The following is a 5,146-nucleotide window of genomic DNA, read 5'->3' as shown; positions in this document are numbered from 1 at the left end:
TCGACTGGACAAAATAGGTACTTCCTCACTTTTATTGATGATTTTAGTAGAAAGACGAGGATATACTTTCTGAAGAGGAAGTCAGAAGTATTCAATTGTTTTAAAGATTTTAAAGCAATTGTGGAGAAGCAAAGTGGCTACATGATCAGAACAGTGAGATCTGATCAAGGTGGAGAATATACAACAAATGACTTTGAAGCGTATTGTACACAACAAGGCATCAGACATCAGACAACACCAGCTTATACACCACAGCTGAATGGTGTAGCTGAAAGGAAGAATCGCACGATTCTTGACATGGCAAGAAGTCTGCTCAAAGCAAAGAAGTTGCCCAAGCAATACTGGGCTGAAGCTGTATCATGTGCAGTGTATCTACTGAATCGCTGCCCAACCAGAAGTTTGCAAGGAGTCATTCCAGAAGAAGCATGGAGTTGTCACAAACCAAGTGTTACTCATCTACGAGTATTTGGTTGTGTGGCATATGCAAAGATCCCAGATGCAAGAAGGAGAAAGCTCGATGATAAAAGCGAGAAATGCATCTTTGTCGGATATAGTGAAAGAAGGATGGGATACAAGCTGTATAATCCCATCACGAAGAAGGTGATTATGAGTAGAGATGTTATCTTTGAAGAAGATAAATCTTGGGAATGGAATGATGATCAAGAAGCAGTCAAATGGATCAACATTGATTTGATCCTTGAAGGTGAAGAAGTACCAACAGTACTTGTCGAAGAACCGATTGTGCCAGCAGCTGAACCACAAAGTCCGGTGATTATGCCAGCAGTTGAACCACAAAGTCCGGTACACAGATTCCCTGTATTCAACAGGAGGAACACACCAGGAGCATCATCATCAACACCACCATCAGCATCCTCATCAGAAGAACCAAGAAGGATGAGAAATCTTGAAGAGCTGTACGATGCCACTCAAGTAATGGAAGATACAAATTTGTTTTGTTTCTTTGCAGATAGTGACCCATTAAGCTTCAATGAAGCTATCACAGAAGAGAAATGGATAACAACAATGGATGAAGAAATACATGCCATTGAGAAGAATGATACCTGGAAGCCGACTCATCCACCAGAAAACAAGAAAGCAATAGGTGTCAAAAGGGTCTACAAGACGAAAGCCAAATTAGTGGATAAAGGGTACAAGCAGAGAGAAGGCATTGAAATGAGAAGTGTTCATGCTTGGCATGACATCCCTCGATTGAGTTTAAAGGGGAGATTTGTTGAATATTAAACTCAATCTAGATGGTCAAGGAAGGCAACCACCAGCTGCCACCGACCAGCCGCCAGCCACCAGCTGCATGCCGCCAGCCGCCTTCACACCACCGTCCACAACCGCCTTCACACTTGAAGGTTGAATTTTCTTGTTTTGAATTCGTGTATAAATAGAGTGCTCAGCTTATGTTATTGTGTGTGGGAGAGAATAGAGAGAAACACTAAAGAGAAAGAGAGAGGGCGTGTATTGTTAAGCTTTTGTGTTAATTAATTGTAAGCTTCTGTTCTTGAAATAAAACAGTGTGTTTTATCCCCTCCGAGTGTTTCAAAGCCACCACCAGTGGTTTCTCCCACCAATATAAAAGCTCTCCAGTATCTCTGTGGTTGGAATGGGTGGGTTGGGAAAAGCAACCCTCGTAAAGAAAGTATATGACAGCCACCCCATCAGAAGAAGCTTTGATACCCATTCTTGGGTTACAGTTTCCAAATCGTTTGCATCCACGGAGCTCCTACGAGTTGCTCTGCAGGGGTTTCTGGTGACAGCAAACGAACCTGTTCCGGATAATTTGCAATCAATGACTGACTTCCAATTAATTGATGCTCTAAGAAATTATCTATGGAGAAGGAGGTATGTCATTGTTTTGGATGATGTATGGAATGTAAACGCTTGGGAAACAATAAAGTATGCATTTCCTGATTGTAACTGTGGTAGTAGAATTATCTTCACTACACGTTTAAGTAACTTGGCTGAATCTATAGAGAGAACACTAGTCATGTTTATGAACTCCAAGCTTTATTAGAAAATGAAGCTTGGACCCTCTTTTGTATGAAAGCCTTCAGAGGGGAACATAAGGCTGTATGCCCTCCAGAACTGGAAGAGATGTCTCGAAATATCTTAAAGAAGTGTGAGGGACTGCCACTTGCAATTGTAGCAATAGGAGGCCTACTGTCGAAGAAGAAAAACGGAGGTTTGGAATGGAAGAAAGTCCATGACTGCCTAGCTACAAAATTGAAAAGTAACGACGACCTTGGGAGTTTACGTAGAATACTTCAACTAAGTTACGATAATCTTCCTTACTACCTCAAACAGTGTTATTTGTATTTAAGTGTTTTTCCAGAGGATTATTTGATAAAAAGAATGAAGTTGATCCGGCTATGGATAGTTGAAAGGTTTGTGGAAGAGAAGCAAGGTTTTACAATGGAGGAAGTAGCAGAGGAATACCTTAATGAACTCGTGAATAGGAGTTTGATCCAAGTGGTGGAGATGAATTATTTTAATAGGGTCAAGACATGTCGTGTTCATGATCTAATGCGATAAATCATTCAAATGAAATCCAGGGAAGAATCTTTTGTTATGATAGCAAACGGAACAAGAATCAGCAAGAATGAGAAAGTTCGGCGTCTATCAATCCATGAGAACTCTGAGGAAGTACAATCAGATATGAGATTTCCTTATCTGTGGTCTTTTTTGTCATTTTCTTCACATCATTCTTTTGAGCACGGTTTTCGCAATTACAATCTGTTGATAGTATTGAATTTAGATCGAGCTCCCCTTTCCAGCTTCCTACCTGAATTGATTGAACTGATTCATTTGAGATACTTAAGTTTGAGATGGACCATGATAAGGGAGCTTCCAGAGTCCATAAGGAAGCTCAAGTACTTGGAAATACTTGATTTGAAAGGGAGTCCTGTGTCTTCTTTGCCTGCTGGGATCACTCAATTGACATGTCTTTGCCAGCTCCGTAACTATCGACACAGTTTCCAGTCATCATCGTTCTTCCCTGACACTCATGGAATGAGAGTTCCATCAGGAATAGGAAGATTGACTAGCCTGCAGAAATTGGGAAGCGTTGAAGTTAATGAAGATTATGAGTTAGTCAGGGAGTTGGGAAAGCTAACTCAGTTGAGAAGGCTGGGCATTTTAAAGCTAAGAGAAGAGCAGGGAATGGATCTCTGTTATACTTTGGACAGGTTGAAACACCTTACTGCTTTTTATCTTGTTTCACTAAACAACACTGAATTCTTACAATTTGACTCTCTTTCATCTCCTCCAAAATATCTCCAACGACTAAATCTCAAAGGTAGTCTTCCAGGTTTACCAGGATCGATAACTTCACTCCAGTATATTTCCAAGCTAGTGCTTCAATATTCTAGTTTGAAATGTGATCCTCTCAAGGCCCTCCAGAAATTGCCTAGTTTGGTGGTGCTTGAACTCCGTCAAGCTTATGCAGGGGAAGAACTGTGTTGTGATCCTAGTGGATTTTCAAAGCTGAAGAAGCTAGGTCTCCATGAACTGGAGAGATTGCGGCGCATCAGAATAGCAAAAGGATCAATGCCTGGGTTAGAGAGGCTAGACATCACAGCATGCACGGTGCTAGAAACTGTGCCGGATGGGATTGAAAACCTGAAAAATATAGGAGACCTGGTTCTGTGGTATATGCCTTCAACATTCATCAAGACAATAGAGAGGTACCGTGGTGAAGATTTCTGGAGAGTTCAACATATCACAACAATCACCCGTATCTACCAGAGGCTGGGGAGACGGGTTTCTGAAACTCTTCTGTGATTAGAGGGGTAAACTACGGAGAGGACTCCAGTCTCAGGAAAATCATGATCTCTGCCAAGTTCCTCGGGTCTGGATAGACGTTTCATCATGTAATGCTGAGCCTCAGAAAACAGAAAACTGTTGCTCTTCCCTCCTCTTCCCTCCTCTGCTCTGCTCCTTTGTCTTTGTTTTGCTGTTGTTGAATCTTCCAACCTGCTATCTTGCCCATGTTTGTCACTGTTAAATAATATTTATGTAGTCTTATTTATTAAGGGTAGAATAGTACTTTCAGTTTGACCTATATATACTTTATTTGTATTTAGGTTAAGACTATGCATTCATAATATACAGATTATTCAGAATTCTAGCCTCCTTTTCTCTATTTGATCTCAATTAATTTAACATGGTATCAGAGCTGGTTTTATGAAACGAGGCTTAATCCCAAGCACAAGTTCGCGGATCCAACTTCTGCAAAATTTGGTATTTCGTCAGTTTCTACAATTATTTTGGTATTTCGTCTACCCTTCAGCTTTTGCAATTTGGTATTTGTGTTCAGTTTCTGCAAATTGGTTTTGTGTTTTGGAGTAATCGTATAATTTTGAGAAGATATTTGTTTAGTTTCTGCAATCTCTGTTCAGTTTCTGCAATTTGGTATTTTGTTTTCCGCTGCTTTTGCATTCTGGTTCTCTGTGATTGTTAATTATGGCTACTGAAAGAGATGATTCGCTTCAGTCTGTGAGTGTGAGGTTGGATGGGAAGAACTATTCGTATTGGAGCTATGTAATGCGAAATTTTCTTAAGGGTAAGAAGATGTGGGGGTATGTTAGTGGAACTTATATAATACCTAAGAATGTTGAGGAGGGGGATGTTGTTTTGATAGATACATGGGAAGCAAATAATGCAAAGATCATTACTTGGATCAACAATTCTGTTGAGCATTCGATAGGTACGCAGTTGGCGAAGTATGAGACAACAAAAGAGGTTTGGGATCATCTGCAAAGGTTATTCACGCAATCAAATTTTGCAAAACAGTATCAATTAGAGAATGACATACGAGCTCTTCATCAGAAGAATATGAGTATTCAAGAGTTTTATTCTGCTATGACAGATCTTTGGGATCAATTGGCTCTTACAGAATCAGCAGAATTAAAGGCATGTGGTGCCTATATTGAGCGTAGAGAGCAGCAACGATTGGTACAGTTTTTAACAGCACTTCGCAGTGACTTCGAAGGACTTAGAGGTTCAATTCTGCATCGTACTCCACTGCCTTCTGTTGACTCTGTTGTCAGTGAGTTATTGGCTGAAGAAATACGTCTTCAGTCTTATTCTGAAAAGGGAATTCTTTCTGCTTCAAATCCTTCTGTACTAGCAGTACCTT

At 40.3% G+C, this 5,146-nt stretch overlaps 1 pseudogene; it reads left to right on the top strand.

Moving 5' to 3' along the window:
• The first annotated feature begins 1,988 nt into the window (after positions 1-1,988).
• LOC112327525 (disease resistance protein RPM1-like) lies at positions 1,989-3,789 on the top strand (annotated as a pseudogene).
• Positions 3,790-5,146: the final 1,357 nt, after the last annotated feature.

The sequence above is a fragment of the Populus trichocarpa genome, chromosome 5 (assembly GCF_000002775.5).
Source record: "Populus trichocarpa isolate Nisqually-1 chromosome 5, P.trichocarpa_v4.1, whole genome shotgun sequence".
In the NCBI taxonomy this organism is placed as follows: Eukaryota; Viridiplantae; Streptophyta; class Magnoliopsida; order Malpighiales; family Salicaceae; genus Populus; species Populus trichocarpa.
This window is presented reverse-complemented; position numbering and strand designations above follow the sequence as displayed.